The sequence below is a fragment of the Lontra canadensis genome, unplaced genomic scaffold (genome assembly GCF_010015895.1).
Source record: "Lontra canadensis isolate GAN:19392208 unplaced genomic scaffold, GSC_riverotter_1.0 scaffold3, whole genome shotgun sequence".
Lineage (NCBI taxonomy): Eukaryota > Metazoa > Chordata > Mammalia > Carnivora > Mustelidae > Lontra > Lontra canadensis.
This window is the reverse complement of record NW_022630997.1, coordinates 13,932,906-13,951,158: the sequence shown is the minus strand read 5'-3', so window position 1 is coordinate 13,951,158 and position 18,253 is coordinate 13,932,906. Positions and strand designations below refer to the sequence as shown.

At 44.2% G+C, this 18,253-nt stretch overlaps 1 protein-coding gene across 4 annotated transcripts in view; it reads left to right on the top strand.

Moving 5' to 3' along the window:
* The window catches only part of SORCS3 (sortilin related VPS10 domain containing receptor 3), a 580,244-nt gene that overhangs the window by 149,199 nt on the left and 412,792 nt on the right, over positions 1 to 18,253 (top strand). Inside the window, exon 1 of one of the 4 annotated variants that reach the window (XM_032880577.1) lies at positions 2,437 to 2,454. The exons of the other annotated variants lie outside the window; for them this stretch is intronic. The gene's annotated coding sequence lies outside the window, so the exon portion shown is untranslated. Of the gene's footprint in view, positions 1 to 2,436; positions 2,455 to 18,253 lie in introns of those variants that run through there. 4 annotated transcript variants of the gene reach the window in all.

The window sequence follows — 18,253 nt, the reverse complement described above, 5'->3', positions numbered from 1 at the left end:
ATTTCCATACAAATAGCTTTTTTTTTCCTACTTTTGAATGATTTCTTTGGAAAGTAAAAGTATATTACCGGAAGTGGAATTAGCAGAGTAATGGGCATAAATAGCTTTGTCATTCTGCTAGAATGTTCCCAGCTAGGCCTGGGTCAGCACAGGGTAGAGAGGATACTTGTTTCTTTAGACTTCATAACTTCAGAATTAATTTTTACTAATTCAAATCATATCCTGGCATTTCAGAAAGGAGTTAATTTGCTTTTCTGTATTCTGTTGGAATTGGGCCGCTGGGTAGTTGTCTGCCTTGGTTCACTCTATGTTCTTTTATGGAGAAACTACCTGTCTTTCACTTTCACATATCCTTGCTCTGGTGCCTATAAGCACAGCTTTGGGTCTTAGACCCAGATGGTTATCCTTTCCAGTATAAGGAAGAATAAAACCAAGCTGTGTCACTTTGTTAATTGTTTCTCTTGTATCTGTCCTTTCCCAGCTATTTTCCACATCACACTAATGACACCTGTCCCAGGTCCCATGTGCAGGAAGCTTGTGAGCTTAGTGGATTCGTAGCTATGCCCATGGGGCCAGGAGGGGACTGGAAGCAGAAGCTCATTCACCTTCCAGCCCCACCAGAAGCTTTTATAAATTGCCTTTTGTTGAGTAAAGAGCAAAGCTTTGTGGTCCAGCTGGACTTGAATCCCAGTTCTGCATTATGTGACTGATGGAGGCTTCTTGGCCTCTCTGAGCCTGAGCTTGCACAGCTGGATGCTGGGGAAAACAGAACCTGGTTTGGGGGGTGGTTTGGACCATCCAGTTGGTACTACTTAGAGTGGTCTCTCTATCTACTTTCCACCTCCTGGCACTTACATCTCATCCTTCTCTCTTCTACCTTTTAAGAGAAGTGGAATCTTCCAGAGCTAATTCTAATACCAGCTAATGTTGCTCAGTTTCTTTCTATGTGCCAGCCATTGGGTTATTGGTTGGTGGTTTTATTCTTTGTTCCTTACTGTGGGCCTGTGAGGTCGGGGTGCCTGTGGACAGAGGTAGAGACAGGGGTTCTTGCAGGGGAACGTAGAAAGTGGTGTTGGAATGTGAATCCAGGACTGTTTGCTTTCAGGATTTGGGCTTTAACTACTAGACATTTTGTCCTGAGGGCATTTCTCTGTTAAATAGTATATACACCAGGATAGGCCCCAGGAGCTCAGGGGTGCATTGCTCTTTTCTTTTTTTAAAGGGTTGCTTTGCTGTTGCATGCATACAGCCAACAAAGGTTTGTTGAGAACTCCCATTTGCCTGGAGCCCTGCCATCCTTAGCCTCCAGTTGAGGCTCTCCTATGCGGGCCTTGCTGTCTGGTGAAGATGAGCAGCACGGGAGTGTCCTGTCAGTGGTGGCTTGTGGACTCCACTGTCTGTATTGGGCCATACGGGGCAGCTGGGTGTCCCATCTGGGATGCATTGTGTTTCTGTGCTGTGCCTCGTGCGGCTCAGGGCTAGGGTCATCAGAGACTACTGGAGAATTTGAGTGATGCTCACTAGTAAAAAGGAACCTGGGATCCTGCTGACCCACAGATCTCATTGCAAAAGGCCCTTAAAGTGAGGGGTCCATTCTTTTTCTGGGTCAGCTGGGAATAAACATTTGGGAGTCATCAGCAGATGTTCTGTGGCTCCCCTCTCTTAGCCCTACTCCTGTGTGTCCTGTGCACCCTGCCACCTTCCTGTAGACAATACTCCTGGAGGGGCTGCTCGTGGAGTTCTTGATTAGCTTGGGTCATGGGAGCTGTGGAAGTAAACCTAGCTTTCCAAGAGGTGGTTGTACCATCTGGTCTCCTGGAGGTTCCTGTAGATGATTCTGGTCTGCTTGGGAACATAGGCCTTGAACAACTGTCAGCCCCCTACAGTTTTGGAGGGAAGACTACCTCTAGACATAGATCTCAGTGCACGAAGGGGAAGAGGTGGAATCTGCATTTTTTCATACATTTCTTAAGAGAGTCTGATTCTGTGATCCACGAACCACTCTTAGAGAGGTATGTATGTTACATGTGTATGTTGTATATATTTTACAAACACACACACACACACAAACACACACACACAATACAACTGTATCTCCATCTTGCTTTCTCTCTCTGACCTTCCCCCCACTATATCCTCCTGCCCTCATCTTTCCCCTCACTTACCTATCATATGTCCATAATACCTGAGAAGCCCTTGGCACATTTTAGGTATTGGGTACATGCTGGTTGGTTGAATGATCCCTTTCCTGTAACTCTGGGCTTAAGTCTATGGAGTAGAACCAAACCTATACTGTCCACCTGGACCCTTCAGTGTCTTGGATGGAGGGAGACAAGGGTGTGTGTGTTCCTTCCCTTTCCCCAGATCCCCTGTGACCCACATGGAACCTACTCTTTTGAGTCAAAGTTCTAATTTTAGAAGAAAAACTAGAGCCTGCCATGGGAGCCCTGCCAGGTAGGTGGCCTGGAGGCAGAAACTGAAAGTGGAGTGTGACTCAAAATGTGGAGGTGGAGCCTGGGTGTTAGGAGAGTAGAGAGGCGGGAGGAGACGGTACAAGGAGTGTCAAGGTCCTTGCTCCCAGGGAGCTGATGTCGCTCATGTGGCCATCATGCCAACCTGCACTTTCTTGTGTCTTCCTTAACCACTGAGCTTGGAAGAAAGAGTTGGCTTGAGGTTGAGTCTGTGGTTCCATCTTGAAGATTTTGTTCAGTTGCCTTTGAACTTAGACTTGAGAGGCTTAGCCAGCAGAGAATTTAGTATATACCAAGCTGCCCTGTTGCTGAAATTGCTGAATTCGTTGACACCCTTAATCAGGAGGGAGGGGGAATATGAAACATTGGAGGGAACAGCCACGTTTTTAATTAGAATATATCAAGTGCTGTCATTATGTGTCATGGGATTTTGCTTAGTTATGTAATCTTCCCAAGACTCTGGTTGATAGCTAAAAGAAAAGGGAATAATGGTTGTGACATTTCACAGGATTGCTCTGAGGGTGAAATGAGGTAGTGGAGGTAGATGTTGACTTACGGTCCTACTACCATTACTGTTATTAACTGAAATTTATCAATTGGCTACCATTTACCCTATAAATATTTACTTTTTAATAGATACTTAGAAGCATCTAGTATGTATCAGGTAGGGTTGTATTTTTTATTTACTTCTTTGTAAGAAAGATCAAGAGGCTCAAAACTTGCTTTCAAGCATTTCACAATGTTATATATTAACATCCCAATTCAGTAAGAAGTTGCTGTAATACTAGGATGCATCAAGGGTCATATAAAATGAGTGATGGTCTGTCTGGAGGTCAGGGTAGGCCCTTGTGGAAGATCTGACTTTGACCCGAGGCCTAAAGGGTGGCTGAAGTAGTTCAGGTGTAATGGTTAAGAACATGGATGAATGGAGACAGAAAGAATTTACTGACTGATTTGACATAAAAGACTAGAGATAGTAGCTTCAGGTCAGGCGTGATATAGCAGCTCAAATGGTATCATCAAGGAGTTAGATTCCTATAGTATTTCCACTCTGGTTTATGCAGTGTTGGCTGCATCCTCAGGTTCCATATTGTGTTCCCTCAGCAACTTCAGGCTCTCCTTTCAAGATTGCAAAATGGTGGTGGTATCCTAGTACTCATATCTTCAGTCCATATTATTTAGAAGACAATGATCTCTTCTATGTTTCCTGAGGAAGGAAACGGATGCTTCTATTTCCCAGAAGCTTCAGCAAGACTCATCTTGGTTGTTGTTGGTTCTAGTTTGGTAACACGTTTTTCACTGAACCCATCACTGTACCATAGGACTGGTGTGGATGATTGGCTTAGGATAAATAGTGCCAGCTCTTCAAGCTGAGGATAGGGTCAGTGCCATGGTCCGTGCCTCCTGAGCAATATGGCTCATCATAAGGAGAAACTGGTTCCCCAAAGGGATATTACCTTTCCCAGGAAAGGGCATGGATTCTGGGGAACATGGAGAAGCCAGATCTCTACCACACAGGTAATAGGGGATTTAAAGTCTGCATTTTTCAGCAAGAAAATAGAGAACTGTATTTCAAGAACAACTCTTAGTTGAGAATCTCGGGATCAGCACTATTCAACAGAACTTTGTGCAACAATAGAATTGTTCTGTGCCCTGCTGTGTCCAGTATATTAGTCACCGGCCACATGTGACTGCCGAGTGCTTGGAATGTGACTAGTGTGGCTGAGGAACTGAGTTATTAATTTTTATTTACTTAATTTTATTTATTTATTTAATCTTAATTATTTAAAATTTAAATAGGCATGTGTAGCTAATGCATATGATATTGCAGAGCACAGCTCTAGACTCTAGGGAGGCTTCTACAAGATCATTCAGCCAGGAGACTAGACAGAGATAGAGACAGAGAGACCGAGAATATGAGAAAGAATAAATTAAGCCTGAATGCAATCTGGTTATGCACAATTGTAAGGAGAATTGAAAAAAGTCATTCAAATCATGTTCTTGGTTCTTTGGTTCAGATGAGTAACCCAGAAAATAGAATCCAAGGGGAAGGGCTGGTGGTAAGAAATAAGGATAGAGGGCACCTGGGTGGCTCAGCTGGTTGGGCGACTGCCTTCAGCTCAGGTCATGATCCTGGAGTCCTGGGATCGAGTCCCACAACAGGCTCCCGGCTCCATGGGGAGTCTGCTTCTCCCTCTGTCTCCTCTCATGCTCTCTCACTCTGTCTCTCTCTTGAATAAATTAAAAAAAAATTAAAAAAAAAAAAAGAAATAAGGATAGAGACCTAGGTCAGGGTCAGATGGGCAAGGCCCTTGTGCCTTGCCAATGACTGTGGATTCTACCCTGGAGGCAGTAGGGACTCAGGGAGGAGTCTGAGAATGGTGTATCATATTTGGATGTTGGGAAAGCAGCCTGGCACTTTGCAGAACAGAGGCTTGTGGGCTAGATACAGGGAGACCAGAAGGAGATAGTTGCAGTAGGACTCATGAGAGGATGAGGGTTTGATCTTGGGGTGGAGGAGTGGGCCTGTATAGAAAGGTGGAAGATGAATATCAGCAGTGGAAGAGTAGGGGGTAGGGTTGCATGTCATGCGGAGAGGAATACAGCAGGATTCCTGGCTGTTGGCTTTGAGGAGATGACCATACACTCTTTGAGATGTGGCGTTCCTCAAGGAGGGCATAGGCCGGAGGGGTTGCTTGAGGAATGCTCTGCAGGGCATGTGGTATTTAGTACGCCTGTGGGAAGATGCCTGCGAGGTTCTAATGCATTCTCCAAGGAGTGTACATTCTGCCTGTGGAGTTTAGGGCTTCATGAATCAAATCCTTTGAAAAATAATTCCATGTGCCTAGTGAATGTCTGTCTTAAATGCTGCATGTTTTTTGGATGGTGTTCTAGGTACCTTTTCTGCATAACAAGCCACTCTGAAAGTTAGTGATGCAAAAGAAGAATATTTCATTATGTTTTTGGATTCTCTGTGGGTCAAGGAGTTTGATAGGGCATGAAGTATGCAATGTCTGGAGCCTTAGCCAAATGAATCAAAGACGAGACTGACTCGTTAGCTGGGGCTGTAGTCCTCGGAGGCTGTCTTCCCAAATGTCCATTGACTGATGCTTACTCTTGCCACCAGGTCCTCGGTTGGTCTGTGGGCTGTGACACTGTGGCTCCTGCATGTGGTCTGTCCTTTTGTGGGCTGAGTTGTATTTCCTCATGTGTGAAATTTGGACCTGAGAGTGACCATCCTAAGGGCACACAGTGTGCCTTGGAAGTCACTTAGTATCACTTCCCCTATATGCTATTGGTCAGGGCAGTAATAAAAATCTGTCCACTTTCAAAGGGAGGGACACAAACTCCACTACTCAATGGAAGGAGTGTCAAGGTCAAGTTGTAAGAGAAGCATGTAAGATGGGAGATAGTGAGAAGTAACTTGGCCACAGATGGAGAGATGTGTGTGCCCTGGGGTAATGGATGATTCTGCCAAGTGTGATAGGCTTGAGCTGATACTTGAAGAGTGGGTGGGGGGATTCTGGCAGGCAGAGAGAGACAGCGAGTGGAGAATACATGACAGAAGGCAGGGTTTATGTTCCTTTTGTTGTCTTCTAGACCATTCTCCTTTATGCCAACTGCCACCAAATAGGCTAAAGGTAGAGATCTTATTACTACCACATCTCTGTGGGACACCTAGGGATATAGCAGTTTCAAAGCCAATGGTTCTTTCTACATGATTACTCAGCACATTCAACATCAGGTTTGAAGTTTTCTGTGCCCATCCAAGTTCATCAGCCTTGTCAAAGTGCAAAACCATTTCTTTTTCTCCACTGTTTTCTATTCTATTCTGGAGTAGGAGGAGCCTCTACACCATGGATATAAGTGTCACAAGAGTCCTTGAGTTAGTACAGTTAAGTACCCTCGTTAGTGTAGAAATCACATTAAATACTTATTTATTTGTCTGTCCCCCCCTCCCCCATTAGATTGGGAATCTCTGGAGAGAAGAAGCTGTGTCTAACCTCTTCCAGCTTCTGGAGCAGAGCCAAGTACATAGTAGATGCTCAATACAAGAAAGTTATCCATTCAAGGTTAAGTGGAAACAGTACTGAAACCTGGGCATTCTTATGTCACCTCAGTCTGTCATGAGGCCCAAACTTGTTTCTGCTCCTCGCTTCCTGTTTCTTCTCTTTGTCTCAGAATCTGACCAGCTTCTCTCTGCTCTTTATTCCTCTAGAGCAGGAATCTGATCTGCCCCCAATTTCTGTTTCTATATCTAACAGTCCCTGTCTGAAAACTGAAGCTTCAGTTCCATGCACACTTTCTGCTTTGTATCATGGAGAGAGATTATTTAGACCAGAGTCAGGATACACAGAGGGCTGCCAGATCTCTTTCCCCTTTCTCTTGGCAAGTCTCCCTGGCTGGACTCTTCTGCTGTAGCTAAGATATGTGAGGAACCTATTTTTTTACAGAGATATTTTACAAAAGATAAATTTCTCAAGACTGTGGCCATGGATTCTTAGCAAAAGGAAGGACAAGGAGATATGATCAAATGTGTGCTGGTGAATCAATACAAATAAATTATGTGTTCTTTGTTATTATGTCCTAGGCTACATGAGAGAGGGCTCTTAAATCATCCACCACCAGCCGCTGGAGGTTCTGCTCCTTTCCAAGGAGTTATATGGAGACAGTCTAGGCTTGTGTTGTTTTAGGCAATCCAGATAACTTTCTAGTGGGGACATTGGTTTGGCTGCTAGGGGAATGCTAGTGACTGTGAAAGACCAGAGGGGAGCAGTTCTTCTCTAGGTATGGTGTGTGGTCCTGATTACACACTAAATATTCCCTACCTCTAATGTCTGGGATTTATGAGCGCTCTCTTGCTTGAATGGATGATCATTTTACTAGGATATATGGTACAGGCCTCTGGACACTGACTAAGTGCTTGTCTAAGAGCTTAAACAGATTAAAATCTGCTTCCCCTTCCTACTTCCTACCACATGAACTGGGGCAGCTCTTCATCTGTTATGTCTTGAGATGTGGCTGCCATGACCCAATTCTCAGCCATTCTGGGTCAAGATCTAGAATAAAACCAACTCAGGAAGAACATGGAAATCCATGTTTTCCTGAGAAACCAGGCATGCAGTTTGTGAATGTGTTCAAGAGAAGATGAGATATGTGGGTGAGGCCAAGAAACGTTGATCTTGGGAGGGAAATTCTTAGAAGTTCAGGCAGTTGGTCAGGCAATAACAAACATGCCCATCCATCTCTTAGGTAGATGGACAAGAGCAAGAGTGGGCAGAGGGAGAACTTTGGTCATAAACATGTATCCAAAGAAAGGGAGGGAGGATGCACAGATTCAGACAAGTTAGGTTGGAAACTCATCCAATCAACCTGGGGTAAGAAGTGGGTGTCAGGTTATGGTAGCATGCAAGATGGTCCTCTAGTAAGTGTTAGAGCTGGATTCAAGTGCACACCTTCAAATTACAATGAAGCACACTAACTTCTGGGAGACCTCTGAGGCATCTTTGACTCCATTCTTTTCTGTTGTGCCCTATTTGCAGTCCTTAGCAATGATTTTCATAGGTTTTTTTTTTTTTTCTCCTTCTTTTCTTTCCCATTGGCATTGCCTCAGTTCAGATCTTTTATCTCCTAGGTTTGGGCTATTGTAGCATCTTTTTCAGTGGCCTCTCTGTTTTCCCTCTTCACTGATCCACCCTCCATATTCTGGACAATTTCCAGAATATGGTGCCAACAAATCATTCACCTGCTCAAACACTTAGACATCTCTGAGCCATTTGCTGAGTAGAGTAGAAACTCTTTACCCTGGCGCAGTAGGCAGCATAGTGACCTCCCAAAGATGTCCATCTTCTAATGCCTGTGACTATGTTAGGTTACATGATGCAGGGGAATTAAGATAGTAAAAGGAAATAAAGCTGTAATCAGCTGATCCAAAGATAAAGAGATTGTCTTGGAGTTATCTGGGTGGACACAATGTAATCAGAAGGATCCTTAAATAGGGAAGAGGAAGGCAGAAAGAGTAAGAGACTGACACAACAGGAGAAAGAGTGACTAGCCATTTCTGGCTTTGAAGATGAAAGGAGCCACAAGAAAGGAATGGGTACAGCCTCTGGAAGCTGGGAAAGGCAAGAAAATGGTTCTCCTGGGATGTAGAACCACAGCCCTAAATGGCACCTTGATTTTTGCTACTGAAACCCATTTTGGACTTCTCATCTCCAAAATTATAAGATATTACACTGTATTATCTTAAACCACTACATTTGTGGTTATCAGTTACAGAAACAATAGGAAATTTACATTCCTTGCATTTAAAACCATTATCAGACTCCAGTCTGGGTCTTCATCTCTGTGTACCTGAAGCAGACCACCTTCTGGTCCTGAAACGTGACTGGCAATTCCCGCCTCCTTTTGTTTTCTTGTGAGGGTTCCTTAGCCAAAAAAACGAAACAAAACAAAACAAAACATGTTCTTTGACTACTAAAATAAACCAGCTCAAGTGTCACCTCTTACAAAAATTTTCATGGAGGGTAATCCTCTAGTTCATCCCAGTTTGGAAATCACTTATTACTATTGTATGTCAACTTGCAGGGTTACTGCAAGACTCACCTGAAACATTAGGTAGAATGTGTCTAGCCTGGTGTAAATTAGGCCATTTCCAATTTTCACCAGAGGTATTTGTATAAATATTAATCTCTCTTCTTGCATTGAAAATGCTTAGGTCAGGAACTTTGTGTCTCTTGTCTTTCCATCTCACCATATTTAGTGCAATGAAGAGCCCATGAGAGTATTTTGTAGGTTGGATAGGAAATACGTTGTGATAAATGCCAGATCATGGGTTGGGTGATGGATCATTTACTCTACCATTGTGTACATGGGATGGGGGCGGTGGAGGGACGGGGGGGGGGCGGGGTGGAGTCCAGGCTCTCTCCCAGGTGCTGAAGCTATAGTAACAAATAAGACAGTTGTTGTATTTGCCCAGAGGCATCTTACAATCTCATTGAATCCCTGCTCTTGGTCTCATTTGAAACATCTCAGTCTGGTAGCTACTTCCAATCTGGGGAATTGCTGATTCGCAGAAAATCCACTGGGGTCAGCAGCTAAAATGGTTTGGCTGAGAGCTCTTTCAGCTCCTGAGACCAAGAGGGGATGATGCCCCTGACAAGAGTGGCAGAAGGAAGGGGGAGTGTGTGCGCCTGCAGGCGGGACTCGCAGAGACAGACCCTGAAATGAAAAGAGACAAGTGGGTAGGATCACACACCAGGCAAAATGGACTTGATGGACCTGTGATCTTTCCATTGCTGAGGCTGTCAATGCATGTCCACATAAAGCAAGCACCAGCACTCAGGGAATGCTCTGGGCTTTCATCTCCACATCAGTGAGAGGCCTGGCGAGGTTGCTCTTTATTTTGTAAGCTTCAAGTTGTCATCACTAAAGTAGTGACATGCTCCCTCTTGGGACATGGCATTTTTCTACTCTGGTGGCAAATGACCTGGTTTGCTCAGAGACAAACCAGGATGGAAGGGACCTAATGCATGCTGGGGGCTTTCTGTGTACCTGGCAGAAGATACCTTTCATCTAATTCTCAGAACAACCCAATGAAAGAAATGATATTGGCTTCATTTTCCAGATGAGGACACTGAGGCTCCACAGGCTCAGCCTCTTGTCTAAGGTCACGGAGAGTAAGTGGCAGAGCATGGGTTCCAATGAAGACTGGTTTAGAGCTTGTGCTCCTTTCCCAAGGAAACAGATTTCCTACATTTTCCTTTATGTTGATGATTATCTCTGAAAGCTTCACTTTGGAACCAGCATTTCATCTTTCATCTGTTCACATCTGTTCCTATCCTCGGCCTCCTCCTCAGGGGGTACTGGTGGTGTTTGGATGAAGGGAGTAATGGACACACAGAGGTCTGAACTTGGACTCCTGCTTCATGGCAGACCTTGGGCTAATGAACTCTGGTTCTGGTGAGCTATCATTGTGGAATACAGACTTTGGCAGGGAATCCTGGGGTCATTTGGCCCCACCCCTCTTACTGGACTGCATGCTACCTAAATCATTTCCAGGAGATGGCTGTCTCTCTCATTTTCACAGTCCCTTAGGGAATGAGAGTGAATGGATTTTTAATTAATTTTTAATAGCTCGTTATACAAAACCAGAACAACCCCCTACTATTCAACAGCCGTTTTTCACAAGCTCCTTGTTTCAACAACACTGTATTTCCATTTCCTTGACCTTTCGCTTACCTTATTCAGCAACCAAATTCTGCGAAGTACTTTCTTAACAATAGCCCTGTTTTAAATGGGGATGACTAATGCTTGTTATTTTGAATCTCTTATCCTGTACTTGGATCATGCAGGAATAGACAAACCTGTGTTAAGCGCTGACCTGGACAGTTTCCTCATTTAGGTAATGTGGATAATGGTATCTACATTTTATTGTGGTTATTTTCACTATCTGTGTAATGCACATAGAGCACCAAGCGCAGTGCTAGGCACTTAGTAGGTGCTCAGTACATATTCATGTTCCATCTCTGGGTTTTCTGTATTTGCTCTGTTCTTATCTAAGCTACTGTACTTGAGCAAGTCCTTCTTTTGTGATTAGATCTAATATTTTCATTAACCTACATCCCATCAGGTATAGGTATATACATTTGTCTTTCTAGAAGTCCCTACAGAATAACAGCTCTTGAAAATTTAATACAGTCATATTTAGAAGATTGTTTTCACTATCTTCCTTCTTGCCCTGATGTCTCCTTTCTCTTACCCTCTTGTGGATATTGGTGAAGTTCTCTCCTAAACCACCTTGAATTCTCCCTCCTGGAGAGACTTGCAGACTAGGTTATCTAAGGAAAAGACACCTTTGAAAGCGTTTACAAAATACTCCAGAGTGAAGAGGGCTGGAAATTTCCATTTTCCTCCCATCTCTTAAGATCTGCACTGATACCTCTCTTTCTCTCTGAGGACCTTGATTACCCCAGTCCAGACTCATCTTCTCCTCATTTGAACACCTGTGGCAACAGTTTCAATGCAGTGAATGTGCTGTATCTCTGTGGGTTATAGGTGCCGTGTCAAGGAAGCATAATACTACTCTTACAGCATAATAATGAGAAAAGCAGGGTCCCTGTCCTGAAGGAGCACATAGCCTAATGGTGGATACGCAAATGCAAATAGAAAATTACAGTATAATCTGGTGAGCAGCATCATTGGAAGTATGTGGAACAAATTAGGAGAGTCTTAGAAATACAATTCTCAGGGTCCTGGTTACCCACAATACATAGGCAGGAAAGAGATCAGGGAGTACACGGCATAATCCACCCCCCACTTTTGCTATGGTGGGCATCCATTTCTATCCCCTATTCTTTTTTTTTTTTTTTTTAAGATTTTATTTATTTGTTTGAGAGAGAGAGAACATGAGTGTGGGGAGTTGCAGAGGGAGAAGCAGGCTTCCCACTGAGTTGGGAGCCTGAATGGGGTTCTCTCAGATCCTGAGGTCTGTGAGACCATGGCCTGAGACAAAGGCAAGATGCTTAACTGACTGAGCCACTGAGGTGCCTCTCTATCCCCTATTCTTTTTTTTTTTTTTAAGACTTTATTTATTTATTTGACAGAGATTATAAGTAGGCAGAGAAGCAGGCAGAGAGAGAGAAGGAAGCAGGCTCCCTGCTGAGCAGAGAGCCCGATGCAGGTCTCAATCCCAGGACCCTGGGATTATGACTTGAGCCGAAGGCAGAGGCTTTAACCACTGAGCCACCCAGGCACCCCTCTGTCCCCTATTCTTAAATAAGCCCTTTTTTCCTTCTTCTCAGTGGTAGCATGAGAAGCTCAAAATAGATGGATATTAATTTCTCCTTCCTGTTCAGTGGATCAGGTGCTTTGTCTCCTTTTTGATGATTCCCTCCTTAGGAACCAAGAGTTCCCTCTCAACAGAACCAAAAGTTGTGGGGGCATGAAGGAGATACAGTGTGATGGCTTACTGGGGACCATAGTGAGAGGCCCATTACCACGTTTGCCCCTTGATTCTCAGACTGTTGTATTTTGACCATGTATTGGTCAAGTGCACATCATGGAAGACAGCACCACAGCTTCATAGCGTTAGCTCCCAGCGAGGGTGGTCACTCAATCTTTGAAAGTCCATTCAACCATTGCACCCAGCCAGCTGCTTCTGGGTGATGAAGTTTGTGGGAAGACCAGTGAATTCCGGGGACATGCTCGTTACTGCTCTTCATTTGCTGTGAAATGAGTTCCTTTGTTGGAAGTAATGTTGTGTGGGATACCATGACAGTGAAAAAGGCATTCTGAAATGGAAAGATTTTGATTCTGGTCTAAGCACTGCAGGTACGGAAAGCAATTGCAGAGAAAAAATTGCTCCGTGTGTGTGATGGGAGGGGTGCAGTGTAATCAACCACCAGGTGCTATAATGAGGCTCAGCCTTGGTTTCTGATGTTGGCAGGTGGGGAGTGTAGCAGTGGGAATATCCACGTCATCTTGGTGAGAGGAAGTCCATGTCAAGCCCAGGCAAGCCTCCATCTTTGCCACAGTGGTGGCCACAGAGTCCAGAGAGCAAACACTGGGGATATGGGGAAAGGAGTTTACTGGCCTCAACTGAAGGCCATCTAATTTATTTGATTACTGAGAGTCTGCCCTGTAGTAAATACAATTTGGTGAGCATTCAGGCAGAACACACATGCCCACTGTGCCAATTTTGAAAGGTCTGAACACATGCTGGTCTCCCCTTTCTCACTTCCCTGACCTCTGGATGCTGGAACACCCCAGCTTTCAGTCCTCATGTCTTTACTCCATTCATACTCCGTCTCCTGGCGATCTAATCTAGTCTTGTGTCTTTAAATATCATCTAATTACAGACAATTCCCCCATGGATATTTCTGTCCTAGATTCTCTTCCCTCAACTCCAGACTCATTTATTCAGGTGACTATTGGACTTCCCCGTTCGAATTATCTTAGGCACCTCAAACTTCATGTTCAAAGTTAAACTTCTAATCTTTCCTCCAAATCTCTTTCTTCTATAGTCTTCATCTCATAAAACATCAACTCTGTGCTTCCAACTGCTTAGTCCTGAGCTCTGAGGGTCACCCTCAATTCTTTCATTCATACCACAGAGCCAATTTGTCAGCTCTTCTGCCCGACATTACCTTCAGTTTATATAAACATCATGTCCCTCATGTCCCTTGCTGTAGCTCTGCTCTAACATACACCATGGTTCACCTGATGATTACAACTGGATCCTAATTCACTTTTGTCGCCTTCCTGCCTTTTTCGATCCCGTTAAAAGTAAAGTCCTCTATGAAAATCCTCCAGCAGCCCCACATCTCACTCAGAACTGGAATCCTTAAAATGGTTCACATGTTCCAGCAAGATCGAAGTCTCCCAATACCTCTCTGACCTCCTTTCCAGCTCCTCTCTGCTCCAGCCTCATTGGTTTCCTTGCTCTTTCTTGAATATGCAGGGGATACTCCTGCCTCAGGGTCTTTGCATTTGCTGCTCGCCTACCTATAATGTTGATTACGCAGCTACCACATGACCTAACCTCTCGTCTCATTCAAGGTTTTGCAGGAGAGCCAGTTTTTCATAAAGGATGTTCCTGGGCTCGTTCATCTTCTCCTTTTCTTTAATTATTCCCCCATCATGTGACTATGTCATTTACTGACTTATTTATTTATCTCCCCTGCCAGAATGTCAAATATATGAGGGCAAAGAATCTGGCTTATTTTCTTCAGTGCTGAATCCATACTACCTGGCAAATAGGAAGCATTCTATATATATTTGGTTAGTGAATGAGGACAGTGATTATGAGGACCAGAAGTTGGGCACTACAGTGGACTGAAACATATTTCAGAAGATTCAGTGTTTGTCTTGCTGTGTGTGGGATGAGGATCATGCTGAGGTTCTGTCTTGAGCCACAGAGTTTGTAAAAAGGTCTTTATAAAAAGCAGGAAAGGGAAGAACAGCTTTGTGGAATTCCACACATTATATATGACAAAGTTGCTATATTTTGTAGTATTTCCTTGTTTTCTTAACTAGATTTTAAACTCATAGCAGGTAAGGACACTCTTTATGTCATTCTTTTTTTTTTTTTTTAAATAGCAGGTGTATTGGGGAAGAAAGATTTTTTTTTTTAAGATTTTTATTTATTTGACAGAGAAAGAGACAGCCAGAGAGGGAACACAAGCAAGGGGAGTGGGAGAGGGAGAAGCAGGCTTCCTGCAGAGCAGGGAGCCCAATATAGGGCTCTATCCCAGGACCCTGGGATCATGACCTGAGCTGAAGGCAGACGCTTAGCGACTGAGCCACCCAAGCTCCCCTCTTTATGCCATTCTGAATTTGGCATACATCTAACACAGTTCAGGCTACCAGTTGGTGGCAGACATCCTGGTATTGGAGATCAGTCAGACTTTGGACTGCAAGGCCTCAATTTCTGTTCCCTGGTTGGGGGGCGGAATGCTGCTGGAGGTGTGAGAAGGACCCTAGGACTCAGACTCTGCTGGAACTGAAAAGTACACTCTTGTAGGTGGTCCCAGAGGGGTACATTTTAGCATCCTTGTTAGGTTCCCATAGTCAACTACTTATGGTAAAGAAAGCCACTGTCCTTCCTCTCAACAAAGAACTACTGGGCTATCAGGTAGGGGCAGGAATGAAGGGGTATGTTGTGAGGGGGATGTGTAGGGAACCCCATGGATTTAAAGGCATCAAGATTTCAGGAAAGCTTAATGAACTAAAGTAATTTTCCTTCAGAGTAAAATTTTACAGGCATTAAATGTCCTCCCTTCATTGAATGTGCTCACGGGCGAGAGCGTCCTGGTGATTTATGAATTTGCAGATTATGCATTATCCTTTCAGAGGACAGGAATCCCCTGGGCTGCCTGCCTGCCTTCTGAAGCTGAGTGGTGGTGGTGGGGGGGGTGGGCGTGGGCAGGTGCAATGCGCGGGCTCTTATCTGTGGCCTCCTGTATTGCAGTTGGGGTCTAGAGTAGATGAGTCATTTTTTGGAGGAGCTTAGCAACTCTAGAATCTGAACTTCCCCTTTGCCCCCACCAAATAAAAATCACTTGGAACTCTTTGCTCCTAAAGAATAATTATCATATTAATAACTCATATTGCCATAGTACAGCTTATAGAGCAAATCAGCTTTCCTTACTTGATTTGAATCGACAACCCTGTGAGGTTGGCAGGGACAGGTGTCTTTATCCCCATTTAAGGAAATTGGAACAGATTCCGAAAACATAAGTAAGTTGTTCAGGCTCACACAGTAGCATATGGCGAGACTAGGTTTGGGGCAGCCCTCAGGTTGCTCATGTTCTGTTATTTCTAGGCTGCCATGCAAATACCATCCAGGGGACTGATGGCTGGACCCAGAGGGCAAGTGAATCTAGACCCAGTGACATTTGGAAGCGTTCTGAGGTGGAATAGGGGCTGAGACTTCTTTCTTTGTCTGCAGTTCTGAGTGTGGGTACCTCCTCTCTCATAGGAAGTTGGTGGGAAGAGGGTAGAAAGCTCCCTTGCCCCCACATACCACTTTCTCCAGCTCTGCCAGAGACTTGGACTCCTGAGTTCAAATAAATGATCCTGGAAGCAGCAGGTTGAGGATGACTCTGCCTTTCATGAGGACAGCAGCTGTTTCTCTTTTGATCACTTTATCACCAAGAATCTTATGCTGTGCTTGGAGTAAGGTGGGGATAGATGAATGGAAGAGAAAAGGGATATGGGAAATAAAGACATTAGTTACTGCTCTTTGTGTGTCTAAAGAGCAGGTCATTAGCTGAAGGCTGGCCTGAGCATCTGGGGGCAGCAGAAGACAGTAGATGCCTGGGGACAAGAAAAGTGTAGGTGGATGGCCACCGAAGACGGCACCAGCTGATTTTGTAAAAGGCTAGCCATGTCCTTTATTGTCACCTTATCATGTAAGTCCCTTATTATAATATAGTCCCTTAATATATTATGTATAGTAAGCCTCCTATTTTAACTAGCCCCCTTATATATATTATTTATTAGATAGATAGATAGATACATGATATATATACACACATAGTTAAGTCTCTTGGTTTAATATATTCCTCCCTTGATATCGGCCTCTTCACTCTTATAAAACTTTTCATCTTCCCATAGTTGACCTCAGGTTGAGTTTCCTCTCTCTTTCCTGCATGATCCCATTGTCCTCTGTGCCTTCTTTCCCAACCTGGCGTTCCCCATGTCTCCAAGTGGCTCGTGTATACATGACATTGCATTCAACCCATGACTGCTCCTGCCCCTAATGGCCCATGCTGCTCTACCTCCACGCTGCTCCTGGTAACCCCAGTTACTCCTTTCCAAAGGCACTCCTCTCCTTTTTCCCCATCTATCTTAAAAAAAGGGAACCAGCTCCATCTTAGTAGATCCAAATTCTTACCAGACTTGGAGTTCTGGCTCATGTAATCTTTCCTTTGTGGAGACTTTTCTGGTCACATTCTATGGACTTAATTGCTTCTTTTCAACTCTTATAGCACATTATCTGTACCTCTCAAATACATTTATCATCTCATCTCTTCTTTTATTGTCCTGCATCCATAATTCATTCGGTGGACCGTGTGTAGTGCCTGCCAAGTGTCAGGTGATGTGCTGTGCATTGGGGATGCGAAGTTGAATGAGACCTGATTTCTAACCTCAGCGAGGCCACAGTCTAACAGACAAGTTCAGACATACGGAAAAGTCACATTGATCCTATGCAATGGAAGCTATGAGAGGAATAACTGGAGTGTAATTCCAGAGATCAGATGCCAATTTAAGGTTGGGTGTGGTGTGTGAGTACTCATGCTATATACATAGGCCTTTGTAGCTATATTATACACATACACACACACACACACACACACACACACACACACACGTCTAGGGACTTCTCTCCACACTCTCTAAATGTGTATGTCTGTAGGTATATGGCTTATAAAAAAAAAAAGATGCTATTTACTCATGAATTATTCCTATTTATTTTCATTTCTCTTGCTGTCTAAAAGCCCCCAAGACTGTAGCCAGTTAGGTCAAAAATGAGCTTATTTGACAAGCCTGGGTTTCCCAGCAGTTTGTCTAGTTCTTTTCTCATTCCATATCTCTGTTTCCTATTACCTTCTCCAAGAACAAAGAAAACAAGTTACCTTCACCCTGGGGCCTTGAGCTCTGGCTCTCTCCCTGAGTCTCAAAGTTTAGCAGGTCCCTGTCTAATTCACTGAAGTGGAGCCCAGTAAATATTTGTGAAATTCATTAGTAAATGCTCAGCTCCTTGTGGTCAGGGATGTGCTTTTCTTCTGTGTAAGACTGCTCATTGCCTCACACACAACCAGCTCACATCAACATTTGCAGAATGGAGGAGCATTGCATTAGAGCAGGGCAAGTGTGCTGTGTCCCATGGGTGGGAATGCTGGCTCTGTCTCCTGCTAGTGGTGTGCTTTGGGGGGCAACTTGCTTAGCTCCTGGGACTCAGGTTTCTCATCTGTAAAACTGTGATATTATGTTACACTTGCAAAAGTTTGTTGTGAGGATTGAGAAGCACCTAGTATAGTGTTTATTACACGGTAGGGGTTCAGTGAAGGTTTGCTCACTGCTTTTCCTTTGTTGATTTTGACTGTCCACCCTCCTCTGGGGGCATCTGCTGGAGAGGAGTCAAGTCAGGCTTTGCTATGGTCCTGGATTAGCCCAGCTACCCTTCTGTGCTACATGCCATCCACTGGTGATCCCTGTGGCACGCACACTCATGTCTGCCCCTTCTGCTCTGTGTACTTGCCCAGCAGTCTGGGGCT